The sequence below is a fragment of the Zea mays genome, chromosome 2, assembly GCF_902167145.1.
Source record: "Zea mays cultivar B73 chromosome 2, Zm-B73-REFERENCE-NAM-5.0, whole genome shotgun sequence".
NCBI classification, from domain to species: Eukaryota; Viridiplantae; Streptophyta; class Magnoliopsida; order Poales; family Poaceae; genus Zea; species Zea mays.
The window spans coordinates 193273616-193291178 of record NC_050097.1 but is presented as its reverse complement, the minus strand read 5'-3'; positions in this window follow the sequence as shown (position 1 = coordinate 193291178).

Sequence of the window (17563 nt, the reverse complement as noted above, 5' to 3'; positions counted from 1 at the left end):
ACCAAACTTGTGGTGGTCCTTGTGGGAACTTTGTGTTCCAAGTGATTGAGAAGAGAAAGCTCACTCGGTCCGAGGGACCGTTTGAGAGAGGGAAGGGTTGAAAGAGACCCGACCTTTGTGGCCTCCTCAACGGGGAGTAGGTTTGCGAGAACCGAACCTCGGTAAAACAAATCCGCGTGTCACACTCTTCATTTGCTTGCGATTTGTTTTGCGCCCTCTCTCGCGGACTCGTTTATATTTCTAACGCTAACCCGACTTGTAGTTGTGTTTATATTTGTAAATTTCAGTTTCGCCCTATTCACCCCCCCCCCCCCTCTAGGCGACTATCAATTGGTATCAAAGCCCGGTGCTTCATTAGAGCATAACCGCTCGAAGTGATGTCGGGAGATCACGCCAAGAAGGAGATGGAGACCGGCGAAAAGCCCACTACAAGCCACGGGAGCACTTCATCGGAAGAGTCCCGCACCAAGAGGAGGGAGAAGAAGAAGAGCTCCTCCAACAAAGGGAAGGAGAAGAAATCTTCTTCTCACCAAAAAGAGAAGAAGGAAAAATCTTCTTCCCACAAGCCGCATCGGAGTGGGGACAAGCAAAAGAGGATGAGGAAAGTGGTCTACTACGAGACCGACACTTCATCAACATCGACCTCCGACTCTGATGCGCCCTCCGTAACTTCTAAACGCCAAAAGCGTAAGAGGTTTAGTAAGATCCCCTTACACTACTCTCGTACATCTAGACATGCACCTTTACTTTCCGTTCCATTAGGCAAACCACCAACTTTTGATGGTGAAGACTATGCTAGGTGGAGTGATTTAATGCGATTTCATCTAACCTCACTCCACAAAAGTATATGGGATGTCGTTGAGTTTGGTGCACAGGTACCATCCATAGGGGATAAAGATTATGATGAGGATGAGGTGGCCCAAATCGAGCACTTCAACTCTCAAGCGACAACAATACTCCTCGCCTCTCTAAGTAGAGAGGAGTATAACAAAGTGCAAGGGTTGAAGAGCGCCAAGGAGGTTTGGGATGTGCTCAAAACCGCGCACGAGGGAGATGAGCTCACAAAGATCACCAAGCGGGAAACGATCGAGGGGGAGCTCGGTCGATTCCGGCTTCGCAAAGGGGAAGAGCCACAACACATGTACAACCGGCTCAAGACCTTGGTGAACCAAGTGCGCAACCTCGGGAGCAAGAAGTGGGACGACCACGAAGTGGTTAAGGTTATTCTAAGATCTCTCATTTTCCTTAACCCCACTCAAGTTCAATTAATTCGTGGTAATCCTAGATATACTAAAATGACCCCCGAGGAAGTTATCGGGAATTTTGTAAGTTTTGAGTGCATGATCGAAGGCTCGAGGAAGATCAACGAGCTTGATGATCCCTCCACATCCGAAGCTCAACCCGTCGCATTCAAGGCGACGGAGGAAAAGAAGGAGGAGTCTACACCAAGTCGACAACCAATAGACGCCTCCAAGCTCGACAATGAGGAGATGGCGCTCGTCATCAAGAGCTTCCGCCAAATCCTCAAGCAAAGGAGAGGGAAAGACTACAAGTCCCGCTCCAAGAAAGTTTGCTACAAGTGTGGTAAGCCCGGTCATTTTATTGCTAAATGTCCCATATCTAGTGACAGTGACCGAGGCGACGACAAGAAGGAGAGAAGAAAGGAGAAGAAGAGGTACTACAAGAAGAAGGGCGACGATGTCCATGTTTGTCGGGAGTGGGACTCCGACGAAAGCTCTAGCGACTCCTCCGACGACAAGGACGCCGCCAACATCGCCGTCTCCAAGGGACTTCTCTTCCCCAACGTCGGCCACAAGTGCCTCATGGCAAAGGACGGCAAACGGAAGAAGGTTAAATCTAACTCCTCCACTAAATATGAGTCTTCTAGTGATGATAATGCTAGTGATGAGGAGGATAATTTGCGTATTCTCTTTGCCAACCTCAACATGCAACAAAAAGAAAAACTTAATGAATTGATTAGTGCCATCCATGAAAAGGATGATCTCTTGGACACCCAAGAGGACTTCCTAATCAAGGAAAATAAAAAGCATGTTAAGGTTAAAAATGCTTATGCTCTAGAAATTGAGAAATGTGAAAAATTGTCTAGTGAGCTAAGCACTTCCCATGAGATGATAGACAACCTTAGGAATGAAAATGCTAATTTATTAGCTAAGGTTGATTCTCATGTTTGTAATGTTTCAATTCCCAATCCTAGAGATAATAATGATGAATTGCTTGCTAGGATTGAAGAATTAAACATTTCTCTTGCTAGCCTTAAAGTAGAAAATGAGAAATTGCTTGCTAAGGCTAAAGATTTTGATATTTGCAATGCTACTATTTCCGACCTTAGAAGTAAAAATGAAATATTGCATGCTAAGGTTGTAGAACTAAAATCTTGCAAACCCTCTACATCTACCGTTGAGCACACTTCTATTTGTACTAGATGTAGAGATGTTAACATTGATGCTATACATGATCACATGGCTTTAATTAAACAAAAAAATGATCATATAGCTAAATTAGATGCTAAAATTGCCGAGCATAACTTAGAGAATGAAAAATTTAAATTTGCTAGAAGTATGCTCTATAATGGGAGACGCCCTGGCATCAAGGATGGCATTGGCTTCCAAAGGGGAGACAATGTCAAACTTAGTGCCCCTCCTAAAAGATTGTCTAATTTTGTAAAGGGCAAGGCTCTCATGCCTCAGGATAACGAGGGTTACATTCTGTACCCTGCCGGTTATCCCGAGGACAAAATTAGGAGAATTCATTCTAGGAAGTCTCACTCTGGCCCTAACCATGCTTTTATGTATAAGGGTGAGACATCTAGCTCTAGGCAACCAACCCGTGCTAAGTTGCCTAAGAAGAAAATTCCTAGTGCATCAAATGATCATGACATTTCATTTAAAACTTTTGATGCATCTTATGTGTTGACTAACAAATCCGGCAAAGTAGTTGCCAAATATGTTGGGGGCAAGCACAAGGGGTCAAAGACTTGTGTTTGGGTACCCAAAGTTCTTGTGTCTAATGCCAAAGGACCCAAAACCATTTGGGTACCTAAAGTCAAGAACTAAACTTGTTTTGTAGGTTTATGCATCCGGGGGCTCAAGTTGGATCATCGACAGCGGGTGCACAAACCACATGACAGGGGAGAAGAAAATGTTCTCCTCCTATGAGAAAAACCAAGATCCCCAACGAGCTATCACATTCGGGGATGGAAATCAAGGTTTGGTCAAAGGTCTTGGTAAAATTGCTATATCACCTGACCATTCCATTTCTAATGTTTTTCTTGTAGATTCTTTAGATTACAACTTGCTCTCTGTATCTCAATTATGCAAAATGGGCTACAACTGTCTTTTCACTGATATAGGTGTCACTGTCTTTAGAAGAAGTGATGATTCAATAGCATTTAAGGGAGTGTTAGAGGGTCAGCTATACTTAGTAGATTTTGATAGAGCTGAACTCGACACTTGCTTAATTGCTAAGACTAACATGGGTTGGCTCTGGCACCGCCGACTAGCCCATGTTGGGATGAAGAATCTTCACAAGCTTCTAAAGGGAGAACACATTTTAGGACTAACAAATGTTCACTTTGAGAAAGACAGGATTTGTAGCGCATGTCAGGCAGGAAAGCAAGTTGGAACCCATCATCCACACAAGAACATCATGACGACCGAAAGGCCGCTTGAGCTACTCCACATGGATCTATTCGGCCCGATTGCTTACATAAGCATCGGCGGGAGTAAGTATTGTCTTGTAATAGTGGATGATTATTCTCGCTTCACTTGGGTGTTCTTTTTGCAGGAAAAATCTCAAACCCAAGAGACCTTAAAGGGATTCTTGAGACAAGCTCAAAATGAGTTCGGGTTAAGGATCAAGAAAATAAGAAGCGACAATGGGACGGAGTTCAAGAACTCTCAAATTGAAGGCTTCCTTGAGGAGGAGGGCATCAAGCATGAGTTCTCTTCTCCCTACACGCCACAACAAAATGGTGTAGTGGAGAGGAAGAATAGAACTCTATTGGACATGGCAAGAACCATGCTTGATGAGTATAAGACTTCGGATCGGTTTTGGGCCGAGGCGGTCAACACCGCCTGCTACGCCATCAACCGGTTATATCTACACCGAATCCTCAAGAAGACATCATATGAACTCCTAACCGGTAAAAAGCCCAACATTTCAAATTTTAGAGTCTTTGGTAGCAAATGCTTTATACTTGTCAAAAGAGGTAGAAAATCTAAATTTGCTCCTAAGACTGTAGAAGGCTTTTTACTAGGATATGATTCAAACACAAGGGCATATAGAGTCTTTAACAAGTCCACTGGACAAGTTGAAGTTTCTTGTGACGTTGTGTTTGATGAGACTAACGGCTCTCAAGTAGAGCAAGTTGATCTTGATGAGATAGGTATTGAAGAGGCTCCGTGCATCGCGCTAAGGAACATGTCCATTGGGGATGTGTGTCCTAAGGAATCCAAAGAGCCTCCAAATGCACAAGATCAACCATCCTCCTCCATGCAAGCATCTCCACCGACTCAAAATGAGGATGAGGCCCAGGTTGATGAAGAAGAAGATCAATCAAATGTGCCACCTCAAGATGACGGCATAGATCAAGGGGGAGATGCAAATGATCAAGACAAGGAGGATGAAGAGCAACGACCGCCACACCCAAGAGTCCACCAAGCAATTCAACGAGATCACCCCGTCGACACCATCCTCGGCGACATTCATAAGGGGGTAACCACTAGATCTCGTGTTGCACATTTTTGTGAACATTACTCTTTTGTTTCCTCCATTGAGCCACACAGGGTAGAGGAAGCACTCCAAGATTCAGATTGGGTGGTGGCGATGCAAGAGGAGCTCAACAACTTCACTAGGAATGAGGTATGACATTTAGTTCCACGTCCTAATCAAAATGTTGTAGGAACCAAATGGGTCTTCCGCAACAAGCAAGATGAGCATGGTGTGGTGACAAGGAACAAAGCTCGACTTGTGGCCAAAGGATACTCCCAAGTCGAAGGTTTGGATTTCGGTGAAACCTATGCACCCGTAGCTAGGCTTGAGTCAATTCGCATTTTATTGGCCTATGCTACTTACCATGGCTTTAAGCTTTATCAAATGGACATGAAAAGTGCCTTCCTCAATGGACCAATCAAGGAAGAGGTCTATGTTGAGCAACCTCCCGGCTTTGAAGACAGTGAGTACCCTAACCATGTCTATAAGCTCTCTAAGGCGCTTTACGGGCTCAAGCAAGCCCCAAGAGCATGGTATGAATGCCTTAGAGATTTCCTTATTGCTAATGGCTTCAAAGTCGGAAAGGCCGATCCTACGCTCTTTACTAAAACTCTTGAAAATGACTTGTTTGTATGCCAAATTTATGTTGATGATATTATATTTGGGTCTACTAACGAGTCTACATGTGAAGAGTTTAGTAGGATCATGACACAAAAATTCGAGATGTCAATGATGGGGGAGTTGAAGTATTTCTTAGGATTCCAAGTAAAGCAACTCCAAGAGGGCACCTTCATTAGCCAAACGAAGTACACTCAAGACAATCTAAACAAGTTTGGGATGAAGGATGCCAAGCCCATCAAGACACCCATGGGAACTAATGGGCATCTCGACCTCGACACGGGAGGTAAGTCCGTGGATCAAAAGGTATACCGGTCGATGATAGGTTCTTTACTCTATTTATGTGCATCTCGACCGGATATTATGCTTTCCGTATGCATGTGTGCAAGATTCCAAGTCGACCCTAAGGAAGCTCACCTTACGGCCGTGAAACGAATCTTGAGATATTTGGCTTATACTCCTAAGTTTGGGCTTTGGTATCCTAGGGGATGCACATTTGATTTGATTGGTTATTCGGATGCCGATTGGGCGGGGTGCAAAATCAATAGAAAGAGCACATCGGGGACTTGCCAGTTCTTGGGAAGATCCTTGGTGTCTTGGGCTTCAAAGAAGCAAAATTCGGTCGCTCTTTCCACCGCCGAAGCCGAGTACATTGCCGCAGGCCATTGTTGCGTGCAATTGCTTTGGATGAGGCAAACCCTGCGGGACTACGGTTACAAATTAACCAAAGTCCCTTTGCTATGTGATAATGAGAGTGCAATCAAAATGGCCAACAATCCTGTCGAGCATAGCCGCACTAAACACATAGCCATTCGGTATCATTTTCTAAGGGATCACCAACAAAAGGGAGATATCGAGATTTCATATATTAACACTAAAGATCAATTAGCCGATATCTTTACCAAGCCTCTTGATGAACAATCTTTTAACAAACTTAGGCATGAGCTAAATATTCTTGATTCTAGGAACTTCTTTTGTTAAAATTGCACACATAGCTCTTTTATATACCTTTGATCATGTCTCTTTTATATGCTATGACTAATGTGTTTTCAAGTCTATTTCAAACCAAGTCATAGGTATATCGAAAGGGAATTGGAGTCTTCGGCGAAGACAAAGGCTTCCACTACGTAACTCATACTTCGCCGTCACTCCAAGCAACTCTCCATTCTTGGGGGAGAAAGCATGAGCATCAAAGAAAAGGACTTCGTCTTTGGGGGAGAGAGTGTAAGAGCCCAAAGCAAAAGACCGGACTTCGTCTTTGGTATAATCTTAACTCATTCATTTATGACCAAAGGGGAAGAAAGCACTTCGACGGCTCTAATGATTCCGTTTTTGGCGATTCATGCCAAAGGGGGAGAAAGTAAGAGCCCAAAGCAAAAAGACCGCACCACCACCAATTTCAAAAACTTAGTGTTGAATATTTTCAATTGGTATCCTATTGTGTTCAAAAAGGGAAAAACTAGCATTTCAAAAAGGATATATCAAAACCCTCTTGAACACTAAGAGGAGGATCTCATTTAGGGGGAGTTTTGTTTAGTCAAAGGAAAAGCATTTGAAACAGGGGGAGAAAATTTCAAATCTTGAAAATGCTTTGCAAAATCTTATTCTTTTACCTTTGACTATTTGCAAAAGGACTTTGAAAAAGATTTACAAAAGAGTTTGCAAAAACAAAACTTATGGTGCAAGCGTGGTCCAAAATATTAAATAAGAAAGAAACGATCCATGCATATCTTGTAAGTAGTTATATTGGCTCAATTCCAAGCAACCTTTGCACTTACATTATGCAAACTAGTTCAATTATGCACTTCTATACTTGCTTTGGTTTGTGTTGGCATCAATCACCAAAAAGGGGGAGATTGAAAGGGAATTAGGCTTACACCTAGTCCCTAACTAATTTTGGTGGTTGAATTGCCCAACACAAATAATTGGACTAACTAGTTTGCCCAAGTGTATAGATTATACAGGTGTAAAAGGTTCACACTAAGCCAATAAAAAGATCAAGTTTTGGATTCAACAAAGGAGCAAAGTGGCAACCGAAGGCACCTCTGGTCTAGCGCACCGGACTGTCCGGTGTGCCACCGGACAGTGTCCGGTGCACCACCGGACATGTCCGGTGCACCAGAGGACTCCAACGCAAACTCGCCACCTTCGGGAATTTCCAGAGGCACTCGCGCTATAATTCACCGGACTGTCCGGTGTACACCGGACAGTGTCCGGTGCGCCAAGGAGAAGCAGCCTCAGGAACTCGCCAGCTTCGGGAATCTCCAACGGTCGCTCCGCTATAATTCACCGGACATGTCCGGTGTGCACCGGACTGTCCGGTGAACCAGCAGAGCAACGGCTAGTCGGCGCCAACGGCTACCTGCGGCGCATTTAATGCGCGCTCTGCGCGCGTAGAAGGCAGGCGCGCCCATTCTGGCGCACCGGACAAGGAACAGTAGATGTCCGGTGTGCACCGGACATCCAGGCGGGCCCACAAGTCAGAAGCTCCAACGGTCAGAATCCAACGGCAGTGATGACGTGGCGGGGGCACCGGACATGTCCGGTGTGCACCGGACTGTCCGGTGCGCCATCGAACAGACAGCCTCCCAACGGCCACTTCTGATGGTTGGGGCTATAAATACCCCAACCACCCCACCATTCATTGCATCCAAGTTTTCCACTTCCCAACTACTACAAGAGCTCTAGCATTCAATTCTAGGCACACCAAAGAGATCAAATCCTCTCCAAATTCCACACAACGCCATAGTGACTAGAGAGAGTGATTTGCTTGTGTTCTTTTGAGCTCTTGCGCTTGGATTGCTTTCTTCTTTCTTGATTCTTTCATTGCGATCAAACTCACTTGTAATTGAGGCAAGAGACACCAAACTTGTGGTGGTCCTTGTGGGAACTTTGTGTTCCAAGTGATTGAGAAGAGAAAGCTCACTCGGTCCGAGGGACCGTTTGAGAGAGGGAAGGGTTGAAAGAGACCCGGCCTTTGTGGCCTCCTCAACGGGGAGTAGGTTTGCGAGAACCGAACCTCGGTAAAACAAATCCGCGTGTCACACTCTTCATTTGCTTGCGATTTGTTTTGCGCCCTCTCTCGCGGACTCGTTTATATTTCTAACGCTAACCCGGCTTGTAGTTGTGTTTATATTTGTAAATTTCAGTTTCGCCCTATTCACCCCCCCTCTAGGCGGCTATCAATGATCTACGGTGGGCATGCGGCGAATGCCTCGGCTCGGCATCGCAAGCAAGAGCGCCGGGAGGTCTGCTCGGTGAAGGTGGCGGCGCCAGTCTACCTAGACTGGTCCGACAAGCCCATCACCTTCGACCAAGCTGACCACCCCGACCACGTGCCGAGCCCAGGGAAATACCCGCTCGTCGTCGACCCCATCGTCGGCGACGTCAGGCTCACCAAGGTCCTTATGGACGGGGGCAGCTGCCTCAACATCATCTACGCCGGGACCCTCAGGCTCCTGCGCGTCGATCTGTCCTCCGTCCGAGCAGGTGCTGCGCCCTTCCACGGGATCATTCCCGGGAAGCGCGTCCAGCCCCTTGGACGACTCGACCTTCCCGTCTGCTTCGGAACGCCCTCCAACTTCCGAAGAGAGACTCTGACGTTCGAGGTGGTCGGGTTCCAAGGAACCTACCACGCGGTACTGGGGAGGCCATGCTACGCGAAGTTCATGGCCGTCCCTAACTACACCTACCTGAAGCTCAAGATGCCGGGCCCCAACGGGGTCATCACCGTCGGCCCCACGTACAAACACGCGTTCGAATGCGACGTGGAGTGCGTGGAGTACGCCGAGGCCCTCATCGCCGACCTGGAAAGCCTCTCCAAAGAGGTGCCCGACGTGAAGCGCCATGCCGACAACTTCGAGCCAGCGGAGACGGTCAAGGCCGTCCCTCTCGACCCCAGTGGCGACACCTCCAAGCAGATCCGGATCGGTTCCGGGCTCGACCCCAAATAGGAAGCAGTGCTCGTCGACTTTCTCCGCGCAAACGCCGACGTCTTTGCGTGGAGTCCCTCGGACATGCCCGGCATACTGAGGGATGTCGCCGAGCACTCGCTGGATATTCGGGCCGGAGCCCGACCCGTCAAGCAGCCTCTGCGCCGATTCGACGAGGAGAAGCGCAGAGTGATAGGCGAGGAGATCCACAAGCTATTGGCAGCAGGGTTCATCAAAGAGGTATTCCATCCCGAATGGCTTGCCAACCCCGTGCTTGTGAGAAAGAAAGGGGGGAAATGGCGGATGTGTGTAGACTACACTGGTCTCAACAAAGCATGTCCGAAGGTTCCCTACCCTCTGCCTCGCATCGATCAAATCGTGGATTCCACTGCTGGGTGCGAAACCCTGTCCTTCCTCGACGCCTACTCAGGGTATCACCAAATCAGGATGAAAGAGTCCGACCAGCTCGCGACTTCTTTCATCACGCCCTTCGGCATGTACTGCTATGTCACCATGCCGTTCGGTTTGAGGAATGTGGGCGCGACGTATCAGCGGTGCATGAACCATGTGTTCGGCGAACACATCGGTCGCACGGTCGAGGCCTACGTCGATGACATCGTAGTCAAGACAAGGAAAGCTTCCGACCTCCTCTCCGACCTTGAAGTGACATTCCGATGTCTCAAAGCGAAAGGCGTCAAGCTCAATCTCGAGAAGTGTGTCTTCGGGGTGGCCCGGGGCATGCTCTTGGGGTTCATCGTCTCCGAGCGGGGCATCGAAGCCAACCCGGAGAAGATCGCAGCCATCACCAGCATGGGGCCCATCAAGGACTTAAAAGGCGTGCAGAGGGTCATGGGATGTCTCGCGGCCCTGAGCCGCTTCATCTCGCGCCTCGGCGAAAGAGGCCTGCCTCTGTACCGCTTCTTAAGGAAGGCCGAGTGTTTCGCTTGGACCCCTGAGGCCGAGGAAGCTCTCGGGAGCCTGAAGGCGCTCCTCACAAAGGCGCCTATCTTGGTGCCTCCAACTGATGGAGAAGCCCTCTTGGTCTACGTCGCCGCGACCACTCAGGTGGTTAGCGCCGCGATTGTGGTCGAGAGGCAAGAAGAGGGGCATGCATTGCCCGTTCAGAGGCCAGTTTACTTCGTCAGCGAGGTACTGTCCGAGACCAAGATCCGCTACCCACAAGTTCAGAAGCTGCTGTATGCAGTGATCCTGACGAGGCGGAAGTTGCGACACTACTTCGAGTCTCATCCGGTAACTGTGGTGTCATCCTTCCCCCTGGGGGAGATCATCCAGTGCCGAGAGGCCTCGGGCAGGATTGCAAAGTGGGCGGTGGAAATCATGGGCGAGACAATCTCGTTCGCCCCTCGGAAGGCCATCAAGTCCCAGGTATTGGCGGACTTTGTAGCCGAATGGGTCGACACCCAGCTACCGACGGCTCCGATCCAACCGGAGCTCTGGACCATGTTTTTCGATGGGTCGCTGATGAAGACGGGAGCCGGCGCGGGCCTACTCTTCATCTCGCCCCTCGGGAAACACCTACGCTATGTGCTACGCCTCCATTTCCCGGCGTCCAACAATGTGGCTGAGTACGAGGCTCTGATCAATGGGTTGCGAATCGCCATCGAGCTAGGGGTCAGGCGCCTCGATGCCCACGATGACTCGCAGCTCGTCATCGACCAAGTCATGAAGAACTCCCACTGCCGCGACCCGAAGATGGAGGCCTACTGCGATGAAGTTCGGCGCCTGGAAGACAAGTTCTACGGGCTCGAGCTTAACCACATCGCTCGGCGCTACAACGAGACTGCGGACGAGCTGGCAAAAATAGCCTCAGGGCAAACAACGGTTCCCCCGGACGTCTTCTCCCAGGATCTGCATCAACCCTCCGTCAAGATCGACGACGCGCCCGAGCCTGAGGCGCCCTCGGACACAGCCCGAGGTACCCTCGGCACAGCCCGAGGCACCCTCAGCTCGGTCCGAGGCGCCCTCGGTTCAGCCCGAGGTACCCTCGGCCTCCGAGGGCGAGGCGCTGCGCATCGAGGAGGAGCGGAGCGGGGCCACGCCTGATCGAAATTGGCAGACCCCGTACCTGCAATATCTCCGCCAAGGAGAGCTACCCTTCGACCCAGCCGAGGCTCGGTGGGTAGCGCGACGCGCCAAGTCGTTCGTCTTGCTGGGCGATGAGAAGGAGCTCTACCACCGCAGCCCCTCGGGCATCCTCCAGCGATGCATCTCCATCGCCGAAGGTCAGGAACTCCTGCAAGAGATACACTTGGGGGCTTGCGGCCATCACGCAGCGCCTCGAGCCCTTGTCGGGAATGCTTTCCGGCAAGGCTTCTACTGGCCAAAGTGGTGGCTGACGCCACTAGAATTGTCCGCACCTGCGAAGGGTGTCAATTCTATGTGAAGCAGACCCACCTGCCCGCTCAGGCTCTGCAGACGCTACCCATCACCTGGCCCTTTGCTGTGTGGGGTCTGGACCTCGTCGGCCCCTTGCAGAAGGCGCCCGGGGGCTACACGCACCTGCTGGTCGCCATCGACAAATTCTCCAAGTGGATCGAGGTCCGACCTCTGAACAGCATCAGGTCCGAGCAGGCGGTGGCGTTCTTCACCAACATCATCCATCGCTTCGGGGTCCCGAACTCCATCATCACCTACAACGGCACCCAGTTCACCGGCGGAAAGTTCTTGGACTTCTGCGAAGATCACCACATCCGGGTGGACTGGGCCGCCGTGGCTCATCCCATGTCGAATGGACAAGTAGAGCGTGCCAACGGCATGATTCTACAAGGGCTCAAGCCTCGGATTTACAACGACCTCAACAAGTTTGGCAAGCGATGGATGAAGGAACTCCCCTCGGTGGTCTGGAGCCTGAGGACAACACCGAGCCGAGCCACGGGTTTCACGCCGTTCTTCCTAGTCTACGGGGCCGATGCCGTCTTGCCCACTGACCTGGAATACGGCTTCCCGAGGACGAGGGCCTACAGCGATCAAAGCAACCAAGTTAGCCGAGAAGACTCGCTGGACCAGCTGGAAGAAGCTTGGGACAAGGCCTTACTACACTCGGCACGGTACCAGCAGTCCCTGCGACGCTACCACGCCCGAGGGGTCCGGCCCCGAGACCTCCAGGTGGGCGACCTGGTGCTTCGGCTGCGGCAAGACGCCCGAGGGAGGCACAAGCTCACACCCCCCTGGGAGGGGCCATTCGTCATCGCCAAAGTTCTGAAGCCCGGAACGTACAAGCTGGCCAACAGTCAAGGCGAGGTCTACGGCAACGCTTGGAACATCCAACAGCTACGTCGCTTCTACCCTTAAGATGTTTTCAAAGTTGTTCATATACCTCGCACCCACGCAAAGTTTAGTCATCAAGGAAGGGTCGGCCTCGCCTCGGCAAAGCCCGACCCTCCCTCGGGGGCTAAAAGGGGGGGAACCCCCTCTGCGTTGAAATTTTCCTCGAAAAAAGATCTCTTCTGCCAGAATATCTTTCGTGCTTTCTGACTACTTCGAAAAGTGGATCCTGAAAACGACGGAGTACACGTAAGCAGCCAAGGCTGACCGAGCCGAGGGACTCCTACGCCTCCGGGATACGGATACCTCACTCATCACCTTCTGCGATAAGTAACTCGCGTTCGGATAAAGTGATTCCGCGGACCGAACAAGTCTTCACGTTCGGAAGCTCTTCTGCCGAAGCGATCCTTCGAGCCTTCTCGACTGAGTCGGTGACAGGGCCTCATGGACGGGTGAAAGTACGCGTAAGCGGCAAAGCCGACCAAGCCGAGGGACTCCCACGCCTCCGGGATACGGATACCTCACTCATCACCTTCCGCGAGAAGCAACTCTCGCTCGCACAAACATCCCTGTTACCGACAAAAAAGTCCAGATACTCGAAACAAGAGGAAAAGAGACGCAGCTTTACAACGCAGCGAGGGTGTGTGTTCTGGCCTCGGCGGCCGCAGAAGGCACACGCTACAAGACAATCTGATCCTGCAGTCTCGGGTCTTGACGCTGGAAGGGGGCAGCAGCACCCTCGGCATCGACGACAACTTCGGCGAGGTTCGACCTAGCCTCGGACGACGACGCGGTCCGAAGACCTCCACTCCAAAGGACGACGTCATCACCACGCCCGGGCCATCGCCGCCAGGGACTTCTCCGGGAATCCGGCCCGAGCAGGCGGCTCGGCCGGTCACCTCTGGGGCCTCGGCCAACCATCTTCCAAGGGCGCCAGCCCGACCCGAGGCCTCGGCTGGTCAACTCCGGCGTCGGTCCCGCTAACGGACAACCCGGCTAGGCTCCGGCCAACCAGGTTTTCATTTTCGAGCCAACTCCGCCTCTGTTCATGCTGATATCGCTACCCCTGGCCTCGGCTCGTCGAAGAGCGGCCAAGGGGTCCCTTTAACTAAGCTAGAGGAGCCTCAGACAACAAGGCCGACCGAGCCGAGGGACTCCTACGCCTCCGGGATACGGATACCTCACTCGTCACCTTGACACAGGGCGACTCATGCTTGGTGAAGCGGTTCAGATAATCAACAGGCGAGTCTTAGTGCTCGAAAACGAGGAAAAAACACGGCTCCGTGCCAAAATTACATACATGTTCAGGCCTCGACAGCCATAATGAACAAAAACACTGGCATTCAAAGTGCCATTACAAACGGAACTCCGGTTCCCCCTCCGCAGGTACGAACAACCCCACTCGATAGGGGTGGGCCTGCGGAGCAACAGAAGACCGACGAACGGCGCGCCGTCACCCGCTCCAGCAGCGGCGACGACGACGACTTCTGCTCTGGGGGGCCGAACAGCGGCAGCACTGACCTCAGGGCGGATGCTGCTGCCAGGAGGCCCCCGTCCATGCCCAAACTTGTGAGGCAAGGACGAGCAGAAGGCCGTAGAGTTGGAGGTAGGTCCGTGGCCAGCCTTGGCTATCTCGTCGGTGGAGGAACCTCTTCCAGCTGCCGTGGCAGACGCCGGCGCCGCGAGCGGCTCCGAAGCCACTCGCGTCCGAAAGCCAGGCACGCCGCAGCTACCAGCGCCACGGACGACGACCGCCCTTCCCTTCGATCACTGAGTGAAGGAGCGGGCCGCCGCCCACGCAGGGGCTGACCCCAACTCGGCACACTCCCCTCCCCAGCCCTGGTGATGAAAATCCTTGAGGCTGAGGGAGGGGCAGAGGCCGCAGCCCGGCTCGCTTTCCCCCACCATCAAGCTGGAGGTCACCATCTTGGGTGACCGCCGGTAGAGGGGTGCAGCCGGGCTGCATGATGAAAATCCTTGAAGCCGAACGATGGCTGAAAGGTACCAACTCCCACGGAGTTGCGTTCCTCCAACGATGAGGCGAAAAGACGGCGGGTATCCCCCATCCGGGGGCTTGGAAGGTGGAAAGACGCGATGCATAAGGGAGCAAGAAGACATGGTCGCCCTCCTTTTAAAGGCAACTCTCCCTACTTGCGCCCCCAACCGTCACGGGCTGAGTCTTCTCCAACACGCTCCAAGGCCCTCCCCTGCGGCGCGGGGGCTGGGTCCCGCATGTCATGCAAACCGGCTCGGAGCAGAAGAAGCCAAACCGCCGCGCGTGGTGCACACAACCGCCCAGCGGTTACAAGTGACCCTCCACTTTTGCCCAGACCAACGGGCGAGAGAGGCGGGCAGCCATGCAGGCGGCATGCAGCCGCGCCAAGTGGACGCGCTTCTCCGACTCCCGACACGCCCAACATGGAGGCCCAAGTCCACGCGTCACGCAACCGGCGCGCCGGATGCTGCATGCAAGCAACTGCACCGCCACTTGCGCCACCACCGCGCCTCCTGGATTGCAGAACCAATACCGCGACTCGAGGCGACCCAACAGCGCCAGCCGGGCGCGGCGCTCAATGCGGCCGAAAGTGGGCCGGCAGTAATGACGGTGGCAGGCGGGCGGGAGCAGCGGTCACGTCGTCAGCCAAGCTCACGTCCCATCCGGGGGCAGCAAGAGAACCCCCTCTCACGGCGTGAAGACAACGCGCCCGTGATCCGTTCCTCGAACGGCTCGCGCACGCGCAACGGCCGCCCCGCCAACCGCTCGCCCCGTCGCATTAACTCCGCGGCAGGACAGGCGGCGCTTCTGGCAGGAGAAGCGGGCGACGCTTCGCCTTCGCCGTAATAACCGCGCCAAAAAAGGTACGCCACGTCGTTCGATTTCGTATCCTTTTCCTTTTTTCCTCTTTCTCTATCTCTTGCAACAGGGACCGGGAAAGGGGGATACCCCGAAAAGGATCCTTCCCCGTGAAGGAACCGGGCTCCGAGCCTCCTTACTGATCAGAGGTTCGAAGGCTGGCCCCCCGAAGGGTTCAACAGCCGCCTCAGATCGCGTGGGCCCTACACCCACTACTGGTCAGAGGTTCGAAGGCCGGCCCCCCGAAGGGTTCCACGGCCGCCTCAGACTACTCGGGCTCCGCGCCCATTACTGATCAGGGGTTCGAAGGCTGGCCCCCGAAGGGTTCACAGCCTCCTCAGACGCCGAGCGAGGGATGACCAGGGGTACGTTCGATACATAACCAAGGCTCGGGCTGCGCTCCCGAGGTACCCTAGGACATTTCTGAGACCAGTGGGAGCGATCTTGTAACGGAATCCCATCAGAGGGAGGCATCGAGCCCTCGGACCCCGTCGCCAGGGGACCGGGTCCGGCAGATCACCCGCAGGTACTTTTGGGCGTGCCTCTGGGCCCCTAGCCGACCCCTAACGAACGGGGCACGGACGTCCACTCGGATTACCCGCTTGCAACTCACCGGAGACACCATGTTCGGTGCCCATCGAGGGTAACATGGCGCTTTCCCCCCCTCCTCCTTGCGGAAAGGCGACGCAGGGGCGTATGTAAAAAAGCCGAGTCTGTCCCTGATCGCCCTCTCGCCCTGTGCGGAGGCTCGGGGGCTGCTCTCGCAAACCCGGCTCCGACCGAACCGTTGACAGCGTCAACGTACCAGCCCGAGAATTTGGGCCCCGACCGTACACCCGGGCTACGGCCAGTTCGCATGAGGGAACAACCAGACCGGCCGAAGCGTTACGCAAGGCATTAAGACCTCGGAGGAGTGAAACCACTCCTCCAAGGCCTCGGGGGCTACAACCGGCGGGTGCGCTCGCGCGCACCCACCGGAACAAAATGCAACCGAGAAAGGCTGGTCCCCTTGCAAAAAAGTGCGACGAAAGCCTCCAAGCGAGTGCTAACACTCCCTTCGAGGCTCGGGGGCTACTGTCGGGGACCATAATTAGGGGTACCCTCAAGACTCCTAATTCTCAGCTGGTAACCCCCATCATCATAAAGCTACAAAGGCCTGATGGGTGCGATTAAGTCAGGGATCAGTCCATTCGAGCGACTCGATCATGCCTCGCCCGAGCCTAGCCTCGGACAAGGGCAGCCGACCTCGGAGGATTTCCGTCTCGCCCGAGGCCCCCCTCCAACGGCGGACACATCTCCGGCTCGCCCGAGGCCCTGCCTTCGCTAAGAAGCAACCCTGACTAAATCGCCGCACCGACCGACCGAATCGCAGGAGCATTTAACGCAAAGGTGGCCTGACACCTTTATCCTGATGCACGCCCCCCGGCAGAGCCGAAGTGACCGCCGTCACTTCGCCGCTCCAATGACCGGCTTGACAAAAGGACAGCGCCGCCTGCGCCACTCCGACTGCAGTGCCACTTGACAGAGTGAGACTGACAGGCAGTCAGGCCCTGCCAAAGGCACCATAGGAAACTCCGCTCCGCCCGACCCAGGGCTCGGACTCGGGCTAAGTCCCGGAAGACGGCGAACTCCACTCCGCCCGACCCAGGGCTCGGACTCGGGCTAAGTCCCGGAAGACGGCGAACTCCGCTCCGCCCGACCCCAGGGCTCGGACTCGGGCTCAGCCCCAGAAGATGACGAACTCCACTTCGCCCGACCCCCGGGGCTCGGACTCCGCCCTGGCCTCTGCCGAACGACCTCCGCCTCGCCCGACCCAGGGGCTCGGACTCGGCCTCGGCCATGGAAGACAGACTCGACCTCGGCTTCGGAGGAGCCTCCACGTCGCCCAACCTAGGGCGCAGGCCAGCCACGTCAACAGGAAGCGCCATCATCGCCCTACCCCAAGCTAACTCGGACCGCAGAGAACAAGACCGGTGTCCCATCTGGCTAGCTCCGCCAGATAGGCAATGATGGCGCCCCGCATGCTCTGTGACGACGGCGGCTCTCAGCTCTCTTACGGAAGCAGGAGGACGTCAGCAAGGACTCAACCGCTCCGACAGCTGTCCCTCCGCCAGGCTCCGTCGCTCCTCCGACGGCCACGACA